A 14157-nucleotide genomic window follows, 5' to 3' on the forward strand; every position below is an offset into this window, starting at 1 on the left:
ACTTTTAAAATGTCTGGTACGTTCTTAAAATCCATCCATTCATTTGTTTTCTCATTTTTTTAAAAAATATTTTTTAATGTCTCTGTGCTCTGGGTGTTAATGTAGGTGTTAGGAATCAATAAGATATAGTTCTCCCTGAAAGTGACTTACCATAACAATCTAGTAAAGGAAGAAGAAAAAGAAATAATGTATTTGAAGTGAATAATGATAGGTGCAATTGTATTGCCTTTACAGGGTGCAATGCAGATCAAAAAAGAGAGGAATCTAGCATATCTGATGAAACAAGTCAGGCAAAGCTTCATGAAGGAAGTTCTATTTGAGCAGAGTGTTGAAAGAATTGTACATGCCTGCCAGGAAAGCAGAGTGGATAAGAGCATTCAAGGCAAAGGGTTGAGGGGATGGGGGAGAAAAGGATTTTAGACAGAGAAGAGACATGACCAGAATTGTTTTGTCGATAGCAAGGTGAAAATAGATTGGATATAACAGGATTGGGAGCACAGAACATCAATGGTATATACTTGAAACATCCTACACAACAGAGGCTGAAGATAGTAACAGTGAGAAAGCTATGGGAGATTTGAGTAGATATAATCAACTGGATTTGGTCCTCAGTTGAATGTGGGGAATGAAAAGTGGGGAATGAAGAAGCAGATTGGGAGAAATTCCATGTTTCTGATGAGGATGGTTGACATTTCATTGAGACAGGGAACACAGTAGAGAGATAAAGTCTGTGGGAAAAAATGACCTAGCTGAGGGCATGTTGAATTAGGGGTATGAGTGAGATATCCAGGGGAATTGCTTTGTAGACGTTTGATTATATCCAGTGCTCAGGAGAAAGGCTGAGGCCAGCGGTACAAATGTGGGTCACCAAATGGTTAAGTTACTCCATCAGAGCGACTACCCAGAAAGCATTTGGAGAGTGAAAAGAGAAGAGTGCCAATGTTGGAACACTGCTGAATGCAGGCATTTAAGGAGGGAGAAGAGTTATCATTAGAGAAGACCAAGAAGAAATAGTCAGAGGTATGGAAGGAAAACTAAGGGTGGGGACAGGGAGAGGAATTATGGAAGATAACAGAGAGAGACTGTAACTTTTGAAATTGTTAAATAAGAGTTGCAATGACACCAGGAAATACTTATGTGGAAAGAGAGAAAGGGAAGGTGGAGAGAGAAAAAAGGAGAAGAAGGAGGAGGAGGAGGGAGAAGAAACACAGCAAAAAGGTTTTCTTCTTTATTGGCTTTTTTCAGTGAAAAATCAGGCTGGATGTGTATGTTGAAGTGACAATGACAGGAAACGGCTGCATGAGCAAGGATAGAGAGACTGGAAGGAACACATTCACATTTGGATTTGGGACCTGATGTGTGTGAAAGAGTGTCAGAAGATGAAATCAGCATCCAGGCCATGCTTAGGAGCTTGAACTTTATCTCAAAGGCAACATCAAAGCATTTTAAGCAGGGCAGAGATAATTTCAGGGTTGTGTTTTTGAAAGAATGTTCTGACAGCTGTGTGGAGGAAGATTGGACAAAAGCCAGCCTATGGAAGGAGGTCAGTCAAATGGTTGGTGAAATCCTGGCCAGGGAGGATGAGAACTTTCATGAGGGTATGTAAAGTGGGCACCAACCCCATGACCGCTCTCAGCCATTTTGTTATCTGCCTTTGAGAGAGTGTTGTTCTTCTGTGGATCCTGGTGTTCCCAAAATAGGCATCATTGTGAGCAACCAGCCACTTGTCTAAGTTAGCTCAGAAGGTGGATACACTCTGTTGCAACTTTGTATGTTACCCTTGGCCTTCAACAGGACAGTGTTTCTAGTCTCCCCTTCCCCATGGCCACAGCCCCAGTCTTGAAGGAGGACTGTGGTTTCAGAGCCAGTAGTTTGTTCCCCAGGGGGTGCTTCTCACCTGAGCCCTGTGAATGACACTCCCTGGAAGTCTGCAGCACACAGCCTCCAGACCATACAAGGAGGTTCTGTCCTAACAGTGTCCTGCATTCTCCTTCTGTCATCTCACGTTCATATTGTTGACCTATATTTTAAAGCAGAGGTTCTCAACCAGGGCAGTGCTCTCCACTTGAGGACATTTGACAATTTGGTTTTCACAACCAGTAGTTTGCTACTGGCATTTATGGATAGAGTCCAGGGATACTGCTAAATATCCTACAGTATCCCCTAAAACAAAGAATTATCAGACTCCAAATGTCAAAAGTGCTGAGGTTAAGAAATTCTGCTTTAAGTACTAGTATATTCATTTTCTTATGATAAGTTTTTTTTTTTTTAATTTCATCACTTATTGTAAAAGTGTACTTTTTGGGTTATGTATTTCCAGGCTTTTATGTATCTACTCTAAAGTGAAATGGAGAATTGAATAAATTGTTTGTCTAGGTCAAACAAAAATTCTAAAAGAATTTTTACTCAATTATTAAGTAGTACACTATTTTTTTTTTAAAAAAATTAATGGTTCAAACCATAACTATAGCTGCCAAAATCTCCACTTATTTGCATCTTGGGCCATGAGTGGATAAACAGAAACTGAACCATGCAGGTAGGTTATTTTATCAGATTTTGGCTGAAAATATTTTCAAGTGCCATGTAAACTTTTCATCCATATATTCAAGCTCTGGGGATCCATAGAGGATAAATATTCTACGTTGGAATAAGATCCAAAAAGCAAATGCTGTAACATTTTTCTGTGTGCATTGAGATTTAAGGACACATGTATAGGACACTGACCATATTGAAAAATAGCCATTATTCAACAACTTCTCTCTAGACTATTATCTTCACTTCCTTTTATTTGCTGAGGAAAGAAATTGTATGTTACAATCCTCTCTTCCAGAATATTTTGAGGAAAGAACAAATTCTGGTGGAATGCAATAGATCAATGCCTTTATAAAACAGGAGACAATTCACATATCCCACAATTACTAAAAATGGACTAGATTTTTATTTGAAATATAACCTGTCTTCTTAGCAAAGCTTCACTTAATTTTTGCCTCATTCTGACTGTTTTTTTTTTTGGAGCCATTATTTATGATGTTCAAAAACAAAATTCAAACAAAACACTGCTTTTATCATCAACTAAAGCATATGTCAACAAGGCAGCTATATAAGCATTCAACAATTCAAGTAAATTGTCAAAACAGGATGCTCTGAGAGAATTAGGTATTTACACCAAAACAAACCAACTCCTTGGAATTAATATGGAGACCAACCAGTCCCATAGGAAATCTGAGAAGTATTCCGGGTTGGAGTCTGAGCCTGCTATGTTTTTCATCTTGGTAGGGTGCTGACCAGAACTCTTTTTTCTAAGTTGCTTTGAATATACTTTTAAACGTCATCTTGGAATTTCTAGAAGGGCAAACTGGCACCATATTTTTCCTTTTGACTTTGAGTAGAATTACCAATGAGAGGCACATTCTAGAAAGTACTAAAACTCAATTATGCTAGGGTTAAAATTTTTAAAAACAAAAATCCAATATGATTGTAGAGGAACCAGTTGCTGTTGTTTGTTTTAGAATACACTTTTAATCTTTATATGGTTATATGACTTCAAAATAAGGGGAGTCTGGCTGTTGAGATAGTAGTTTGCATTGTTAAGTACCCTCTTCTCTGAGTTACTGTAATCATGCATATATCTGTCATTGCATTTATCATATTAACATTGAATTATCTCTTATGTGGATCTCTTCCCTATTAGACTGTAGGACCTTGAGCTAAGGACTATATATTAACTCATATTTTCATTCCTAGTGTCTAGTTCAACTATAAAAATGAATAAAGGAAAAGAGAGTCAAAGAGATGGAGATGGAACACCTAGTAACTTTTCCAGAAATAATATTCAGTGAAACATCTTTTGGAAAATACTAACTTACACCTAGGGGTCTTCAATACACTACCTTTAAGAGGAAGTTCACAGCTATTGGTGAGAAAAAAAGGAAAAAAAATAGAAACATGGGAGGTGAGATTTTGGAATCTAAACTCTCAGAGTGAGTAGGATGGATTTGGGAAAAAGATAATATTCTTAGAGAACAGTGAAATGGGTTGAGCTCAAGTCCACAGCAAGGAGAAAAAAATAAGAATGTATAAAGATTTAGAGTAGACTTTCTAAGCTAAACCAGTGGCAAAGATAACCAAGTCTACTGGTTTTTCACATTTTTACTTCTTCAGAGTCGTATGTGAAAGTGGACTTAACTACATTTTGTGTTGCCTAATCAATACCCATAGTAAGGTATCTGCCCTCCCAACCACTACCTCTGTGCTGTCATCTCCTAAGGCTCTTGGCCCCTCTTTTTCCACTCTCTTTGTTGATTACATTTTTTATACATAGTAGTGTGTATAAATTAATCCCAGGCTTCTAATTTATCCCTCCCCCAACCTTTCCCCTTTGTGACCATAAGTGTGTTTTCGAAGTCTGTGAGTCTATTTCTATTTCGTAAATAAGTTCATTTGTGTCATTTTTTAGATTCCACATATAAGTGATATCATATGATATTTGCATTTCTCTGTCTGACTTACTTCACTTAGTATATGATAATCTCTAGGTCCATCCATATTGCTGCAAATGGCATTATTTCATTCATTTTTATGGCTGAGTGATATTCCATTGTATATATGTACCACATCTCCTTTAACCATTCCTCTGTCAGTGGACATTTTAGGTTGATTCCATGTCTTGGCTATTGTAAATAGGTAAGACTATACAGTGGAGAAAATAATTTCTTCAATAAGTGGTCCTGGGAAAACTGGACAGGTACATGTAAAGGAATGAAATTAGAACATTCTCTAACACCATACACAAAAATAAACTCAAAATGGATTAAATACCTAAATGTAAGACTGGATACAATGAAATTCTTAAAGGAAAACATAGGAAGAACACTCTTTAACATAAATTGCAGCAATATCTTTTTGGATCCACCTCCTAGAGTAATGAAAATAAAAGCAGAAATAAGCAAATGGGACCTAATTAAACTTAAATGCTTTTTGCACAGCAAAAAACAAAACCACGAACAAAATGAAAAGACAGCCCACAGAATGGGAGAAAATATTTTCAAATGAAGCAACTGATGAAATACATAAACAGCTCATGCAGCTCAGATTCAAAAAAACAACCTAATCAAAAATGGGCAGAAGATCTAAATGGACATTTCTCCAAAGAAGACATACAGATGGTCAAAAATCACATGAAAATTTGCTCACCACCGCTAATTATTAGAGAAATGCAAATCAAAACTACAATGAGGTATAAAAGCACACCAGTCAGAATGGCCATCATCAAAAAATCTACAAACAATAAATGGTGGAAAAAGTATGAGAAAAGGGAACCCTCTTACACTGTTGGTGGGAATGTAAATTGGTACAACCACTATGGAGTTTCCTTCAAAAACTAAAAATAGAACTACCTACCATACGATCCAGCAATATCATTCCTGGGCTTATATCCAGAGAAAACCATAGTTCGAAAAGGTACGTGTACCCCAATGTTCATTGCATCACTACTCTCTTAATCTTCTTTATTATCTTAACTTTCTTATGTATCTGTGTATTTTTTTTTCTTCACTGGAGCATAAACTTAATAAGGCACTGGGTCAGATGTTAGGGATACAGTGATAAATAAAGTAGAGATGGTCCTTGCCCTCATGGGGCTTTCAGACTCAGATGAACCTAGGTCTCTGTCCTCTGCTCCCTCAAGGAGAGTCCTTAGCATCTTTGACAAAGGAAGAAAACCAAGAAGAATGTGGTAATACTAAATTTTCTACAAATTTGCCAAAGGTATGAGAAAATCCTGGTCATAGAACTTCTTCATGATGTTATTGCAAGTAAAATGCAATGATGTTCATACACCAGCTCTTAGTGAAAGGAAAAATGTTGTAAAATCACATATTATTATTATTAGTGTTTAACCAGTGCTTACTTTTCATTTAAGCTGATATTTCTGAGCTAAATTAATAAAAAAGGATCCAGCTTTCAAATGAACAAATAGTCCCAGGCATAAATTTGGTGCATTCACAAACATATTAGCAATTTCGGGCTCACCAACTTCTAGAATTCTAATGCCAGAAGGGACCTCAGAGATCACCTAGCACAACCCCCTCATTTTCGTATTTATGCTACAGCACTAATTATTACTATCAACTGCAATGAGCAGTGGTCGAGAGGCATTAGCAGACCCAGAGGAGTATTCTAGGTACTTGGCCTCTAATTGGTGGTTACAACTCAATCTTGGCATAAGAGAAGGAATTTCTTTTTTCCTTGCTGTAAACAGATAACCTTAGCCTACATAGTGTTTCTTTTCATGTGGAAGAGTGAAACAGGAAGGAGAGATTCTGCATTAGAAATGATTTGATTGAGCTTGTCTTTCTTTGTGGAAATAAATTTTATTGTTTGGAGGAAAAAAAATCTGGACTGAAAATTGTTCATTCCAATGAACTGAACCATTCTAATATCAATATTCTGGTGTCAAAATTCAATGAACTTCATGATCTAATCGAACATTCAAACAGCGTAGTGCAGTGACCAAACCTGAGAAATGTGGATGTGTCCTTTTATTAAAATACATTTTGAGAACTGGAGTGCAGTCTTCCTTGATGAACAACTTTAAAAGTCAACTTGTAGAAATGAGTGTAGGCATTTGTTAGTGTTGCTAATGTCTTTAGAAATCTTTATGCTGTCCTTATAAATCCACTAAAAATTAAAAAAAACCCAACACTTTGTCATAAACTGCAAATGTAATTAAGAAGTCATTTTGTTTTTAAAAATTCTTTTGAGGGAGTGTAGGGTTAAGGAGGAGGCATTATCCCACTTTCAAACCTTTTTATTCTTGATCAGAGTATTTTCATTAATTAAATTCAAGGTGATGGAAATCCTCTTTCAGCCAAAATTATTACACAAAATTTACAGGTTTGACCTACATTTTAAAATTGTAATTGGTTTACAATTTTTTGAAATGTATCGGCAAGAGCAGGATTAATAAATTGAACATAAAAGGAATAGCAAAATAATACTTTTTACTTGGATATAAACTATATTATGTTTTATAGTTAATATATATTTAAATATCCTATACACTTAAAACAACTTTCAAAAAATTGTACTGTATTTAAATGGTGTTTAAATTCTACAATACATAACATCTGGTTTAGCTAACTCTTTTACATGGGTTCACTCATCGCCTTGGGATGGTGGACATGGCCTAGACAATTTACCAAATGGATTTTCAGGCAAAGCTCCACAGTTAAAATTGAACACGGATAACAGCACTGATGAATTGTACAAGCATATGACTAACAACTCAAAGCAATAAACTGCCTTAGATATAGATCTGTGTTTAGTAATGAAAATGTAATCTTAAAAGTGTAACTCATGCTGGAGTTTCTATCTGCCAAGCTAAGTCACCATCAACAAACATGTTAATGCCTGACAGTATATTCAGCAACTTAATTTCAGAAAATAAGGAAATGCCAAATTTATTCAGAACTTGATAGATTCCATCTACTTAGGCATCTCCCAACTTACGGGTTGAATGTAATTTTAAAATTATGATTGCTCAATAACTAATATCTTTTAGAGATCAAGTGTCTTATTCAAGAGGCAAGTAGTAATTTGTAGTAAAGGTGGATTTTAAATGAAATGTTTCATGGTTTTTAATACACTGTGACTATTTCAAGGATATTTTATGACAGAATTATTCTTTTCTTTCTCACCCCCTGTGTAGTACCTTATCCTACTTGTCAAGACAGATGTTTCTTATCATCAAGACTACTTTATACATATATTTTTACAATTTATTTTCAGGCATTCAATCCAAAAATGCTTACTTTGTTCCTTTTCTAGTTCAGGCAACACTGTATTAGGTGCAAAGGATACAAAACTGAATAAAACATAATTCCTCACCACTAGGGGTACAAAGGGTAGCAGGGTGGACATTCATGTAAATAGATACCCACAATACATTTTTATAAATAATGTAATCATGTTATGAACAAAAATAGTGGAAGCTCAGGTAATGGGGCAACTCAGGGCAGAGAGAGAAAGTCCTGTAAAGAGAAGGAGACATTAACTTTAAATCTAGAGAAAAAATGAAAACGTTCCAGAAAATAGAGAAGTCTACTCTAGTTATAGAGAAAAGCATGACAAAGGCCCAGAGTGCCTTGTGATGGGACATTTATGTCTAAGGAATGGTGAGAAGTTGAGTGGACCTGAACTGGAGAGGCCAGCTAGGAGTGATGCAGAGGGAAAATAGGCAGGCGATATTTTAAAGAGCCTTATATAGGCTATGCCATGGAATCTGGATTTTATCCCAATAAAATAAAACATCACATGGTATTAAAATACTAATTTAAACTTATAAGAGCCTTTTTTGTTTTTACACCCATCTGTTAAACTCAACAGTTTGGTTGGCTTCACTTACATTGACTATGTTCCCAAGAATTGCTCTAACACCAGAACTGTACGGCTCTGGAGAACATTCTGAGCACAAGACTACAGTGTAAAGGCACAACTTTACCCTGAATGGCAGCAACCTAGGGACCCACACAAAGTCCTGAATATTAGATTCCCCAAAGAGATCAATGTCTGGATCAAGTTTGGAGGCTCAGTTATGGAACTTCAGGACCAAGCCATTAGACATATCTCTATGGCTAGGGCCATAGTTCTACACATGAGTAGACAGGTAGATGGCTGCATACTGAAACTTAAGGCACATTAAAAGAAACAAATGTCCTAAGATATCTAACATCTACCATTGGATCCATTCCATTGGGCAAGGCATTGTCCACTGAAATCTCTATTAAAACACAAGCATCATGCCCAGGAATTATCCCCTGAGCATATTAACAGCAATAGTCCCGGCCCCCTAAAAGACACCAACTGTTCAATGACATCTTTATTTGAAGGAATGGTAAATAAATGTGAATCTGAGGTATTGTCTACCTTACACTGGCTAAAATAAGGGCATGGAGAAAAGTCAGAAGGAGGCAGAGCAAGAGATTTCACGGGACTAGGGGGAAGTATGGAAAGGCTTTGGCTTCTCTTGACATAATGAGACCTATATTTATTCTGGAGCTTTAGAAGCCTGTCTCACTAAAAGCATGGAAATTGAAAGGAAAAAAAAAAAAAAAAACTAAGGAAAACACTTGGGGCTAAATAAGTTATAGCTGTTTGTGTAATCCCAGTGATAGATTTGAATTTTTTCCTCTTCCAAGATTGAAAGGCTCCTCAACCCTCTCTAGATTCTTATCATTTAGCTTGGGTGCCATCAGGTTTCTGGCATTGCCTTGGTTCTACTTGTGCCCCTGGAGTGAAAGCATCTTTCTTATATGAACCTAATATTATATGTCCCTGAATTTAGACCAACTTTGCAGTTGCGTCCTTCTCCACTGTTCTACAGAATTCCAGTGTTCATGGCAGAGTCTGACCAGTCAGTGGCATCCTTTATTATGTGCTGGTCATGTACCTGGCACCTGGCACTAGCCAGCTTCAGGCTGAATATTCCTAGCATCCCGTGATCCACTTTAGGGGGGACCTCTTCTTACCTTGACTCTTCTGTGCAGTGTTGTATGTCTGTAATTGCTTAAGATAGGGTCCTCTTCTTCTACATCAAAGTCGCATGTGCCCTTCTTTCCACCCAGTAAGCTACTGCCTCTTGCTCTAGCTGCATGTACAGAGGATTGAGGACTGAACTCACTAACTGATCAAGCATTTGGCCCCAGTGACTCATTCCGTTAATTTCCCTGCCATGTGTGTGAGGGGGCGTCGGGTGGGAGGGAGTTTCAGTAGCAGGGTTTCAGAGCCCCATTATCACTTGGTGTATTAACATACATGACACGTGCTAGAATAGTTGTTATTGTATGTAGGTGATATTTATTGAATGTTTACTGTGTGCCAAGGATGTGTCTGTGTTTTACATAATTTTTAAATTTGAGCTTTAAACATAGCACCACACCACCCTTAGAATAAGTGAGAGGCCAGTTCTCCACATCTGCAGAGCATCACTCCCGGAGTTCCTTTGCTGGTTTCCACAGTAGATATCATCTCTGTCTCTTTGGGCTCAAAGTAGAAACATTGTCCCTCCTTTAAACACACACATGCACAAGTTTTCAATTTCCTTCTGCACAGTGCTTCTTCTGGGCTGAGGCTATTTCAGCTCCCCTGCAGAAATGCCGTGTTAACATCCTAAACATTCTAATGCTCACGGGTCAGTGAATCAAGCATAACCTATTTTCAAGTAAATTGGGAGTTTTAAAAGTGTATTCACAATACAACAAAAAAAGTCCCTAAAATATTGTGACCCAGAGAATGAAGCTTTTGAGCAATGCCATAAATAAGCATTTTTCTTCAGCATCTCTCACTTAAAAGAACAAAGTTGGAATATAAAGACAAATTTCTTAAGCCTCCTAGAAAGCCTATGATCTAAAGAAAGTGAAAAGAAACATAGATCCAACCTGCACTTTAAAGATAACAAACCAGATATTGTTCCACACCCCCGCTTCCCCAAAAAACTACTCTGCAAGGGATTCTTCATTATTATTTTCATAATTTGTCAACACCCTATTTTCAGTTCTCCCAAGGAGAAGGAATTTCTGTCTGATAGAACAGAATATAAAAAAGCTATCTGGATAGAATTCTATGAAATATCCATGATTTCATAATAAAACACTCATTTAAAAAAATCACTTCTCTAGAGCCAAGGTATGTTCTCCCAAAACTCAACAAAGTCTCTTTCCTCTTTCACAGGTAAGTGCCACATCTTCAACAGCTTGCTTTGATAAATTCAGAGTATTTCCTAAGTGACAGGACATCAAATTTGTAGTATGTAATCTTGCCAAACTCGCGTTTTGGTTTGTCCTCAGAACGCAAATTATATTTTAGATCAATGTTGGCAAGCGCATTACTACAGATCTCTGAAGAGTTAAAAAGATCATATAATATTACAGATAAAATGGGCATATTTTTCTTGTGTATATATTTAACTGTGTTTCAACAAATTAACCACAGATTTAAGGCTTTTGAGCTTTACTAATTTCCTGTATTGAGAAGCAATTAAAATATTATTACCTTGATATTCTTTTATTTTTGAGGGCTTTAAAAAAAATCTCAAATACCATAAAATGTTCAGGTTTATAAATAATTAAGACTTCAAAGAGTTATTGCTCTATAACTCTGTCATTATTATAATAATATTTACTTGTATTACCTGAGGAGTTTAAATTTAAGCTCCACCCTTCCACAAACTTGTCTTTTTTTTTTTTCCTGAACCATTTTGTTCAATTGAATGGATTGAATGCACACCGCATTCTTAGCGAGACCTTTAATCTGAGACCCCTTCATTCTTTCAGTGAATTTAATAATTGGAATGATGGCTGTACCCTCAAATTTACCTTTGTGGAAATAATATATTTGATTAGCCTTTGCTGCCCTAAGATTTTTCAGTTTTATCTTTTGCCGTTAAGAAATTTTAGAAAGTTGTTACTTTAAATCCTAAACATTCTATAATTCGTGGACACCCTCAATTTCCTTTCATATGATGGCAAATTTGTCAGCTGTTTCTTGAGCTCATCCCTTTCTTTTAATACACCTTGCCAAATGTTACGAACAGCAAGCAGCACACACCAACAGTTTTCCAGTCTTTTCCCTTAGAGCTACAAATGTGTTAAATACATAATCTGCTGCCCAAGTTACTGCAGTTTTGGAGACAATTTTCCTAGTTTCCACTGCTGCATTACCTTGTCATCGTCTTCTTGCTTTCAGTAACAGCTTCCTTGTCACTCACAGCTTGAACAGTTGCCACTTCCATATAATTCAGGGTTTTGTTTTCAAATACTTCACCTCACTTTTCCATTTTCGGTATTGGTCCAGGATGGCTGAGTTATGCTGTGGTAAGAATCAATTCCCCCAAATCTCAGTGGCTTAGAACAATAAATGTTTATTTCTCACTCATTCTACATGTCCATCTTGAAGTCACAGGAGACTATGCTCAAATATATTTTTCATCCAGAGACCTAAGCTATGGAGCCTTCACCATCTACTGTATAACCAGTCCTCAAGGAAGAGGGAAAGGGATGTAGAATCAAGAACTGGCTTTTAAAGTCTCTGGCCCAGAAGTGGCCCCTATCATTTTGAAACATAATCCATTGTCCAAATAAAAACACATGGAGATGCTGAATTTCAGATGGCGCAGGGAAATGCAGAGTCCTACCTAAGTACTCCATGAATCCTTGAGTACAGTACTAACCTGCCCTGCATCTCTGAGCATTTGTTCATGCTGCTCCCTCTTCCTGGAATAGCCTTTCCCTTATCTCCTCTTCCTTGTAAAGACTTCATTCAAAACCCAGTTCACATGTCCCTATGCTGTGAAACATTCCTCAATATGTCAGTGAAGAATAAACCAAATTCTCCAGTGTTCTTACAGAAGTTTGCTCCAGCACTTGCAAAATTGCACTCTAGTTATGCATTCACTAGATTCCCCCACTAGACTTTGAACTCTTTGAGATTATGACTGGCATTTTATTTTCAGTTTTCAGCACCTATACAGGGCCTGGCACATAGTAGGTGTTAAAGAAATTATTACGGAGTGAATCTGGTTTGAGAAATTGATTATAAAATATACAGTTGATTTTCTTCTTCAGATTGAGGTTTTAATTACACATTTTGACATAATAATTTTGAATAAAGGATTTGGTCTTGTAATTATTATTATTTGAAATGGTTTTTTCTTTCTTGCCTCTCCATTAGTCTTTTATTATCATAGTCTAGGCTTTCAAAGCAACATGCTTGGAGAATTTCAACAACTTCTTAGTTAATGTTCTTAGTTTTGCTCCTTCTCATCCACTTTAAAGACAAGATAATCACTTCAAACAGTTATCATCATCAGTTATCATTTTGACCATACCATGCCCAAGAACCCACAATGTTTTTCTAAAATTTGTCAGTTGTGACTCTTAAAATACTATCTAATGGAACCCATTTTCCATCTCATAACTTATTTCATGTTGTCTTCATCTGTTCCCTGTTAAAGCCCCTTCTCCCTTCTAGTCTCAAATGACATCTAATTGATTTCAGGATAAAGTCAAAACAATTGTACATGTTTTGAGAAACACTTATAACTGGGTCCTTTCTTTCTCTCAAGTCTCTTTATCCAGCCCTCTCCTTCCACACTCTACCAGAACCATGTCTAACTTACCTAAATTCTTCAGGTTCATTACGTTCTCTCTCCTTTCTAGACCTTTGGTCACACAGCTTGACAATGATTTTATTTCCCCTTCTTTTGAACAGGTTAACTTTTATTTGATGGTTCTGTTACTGAACCAAGCTTGGATCCATTCACCTGATGCTCAGCAAAGCCAATCTATTGACAACAGGTTGTGGTGTAGGAAAATACAGCATTTATCACAGGATGCCAAGTAAGGAGAATGGGCAGCTCATACTCAAAAGACCTGAACTCCCTGATGGCTTTTAGGGAAGGGTTTTTTAAAGACAAAGTGAGGGAGAGGGTACATGATCAGCTGGTGCACAATTTTCTGATTGGTGGGTGGTAAGTTAACCAGGTGAGGTCACAGGGATCAGCATTATCAATCCTTGGGTACCAGCTGGCCTGGGTGCTACATGCTCATAGTCATCATGCAGTTAGCTTCTTCCACCTGGTGGGGGTTTTAGCATCTGCAAAACTCAAGGATATGGCTAGTATCTATAGCCCTTGAGGAGGAACTAAAGGTCCTTGACTTTGTTGCTTTATTGCTTTCCTTTGTTTCTGCATTTTTTCACTTCTCTGAATAAATTTGCTCTTTGGAACTTGGGGAAACCCTAGGAGGCTAAAGTTTTTCTACAAACAAGAGGCAAGGGACATAGGGGAGAGTGGGGAGGTCTGTCCCTGGGAAAGACCTGCAGGGTCCTTCTCAGTTTCACTTCCATCAGAATGTGACCCTTTCTGACACTCTTTGGACTTGGCCATGGGTTCCCTTAGCAGGTTCTTCTTTCACATTATAGTACTTGTGACAATTTATTATTCTCATCCATTTAATGGTCTAGGACTGAGGGATGGGCCATATTGAATGTCTACACTAATAACCGTAATGATTAACATTTATTAAGTATTTTTATGTCAGACATTTTGATAGGGATTTTATGTATTCCTGCAGAGACTGGTTTAGTAGCTCACTAAATCAT

This window comes from Kogia breviceps, chromosome 2 (assembly GCF_026419965.1).
Source record: "Kogia breviceps isolate mKogBre1 chromosome 2, mKogBre1 haplotype 1, whole genome shotgun sequence".
NCBI classification, from domain to species: Eukaryota; Metazoa; Chordata; class Mammalia; order Artiodactyla; family Physeteridae; genus Kogia; species Kogia breviceps.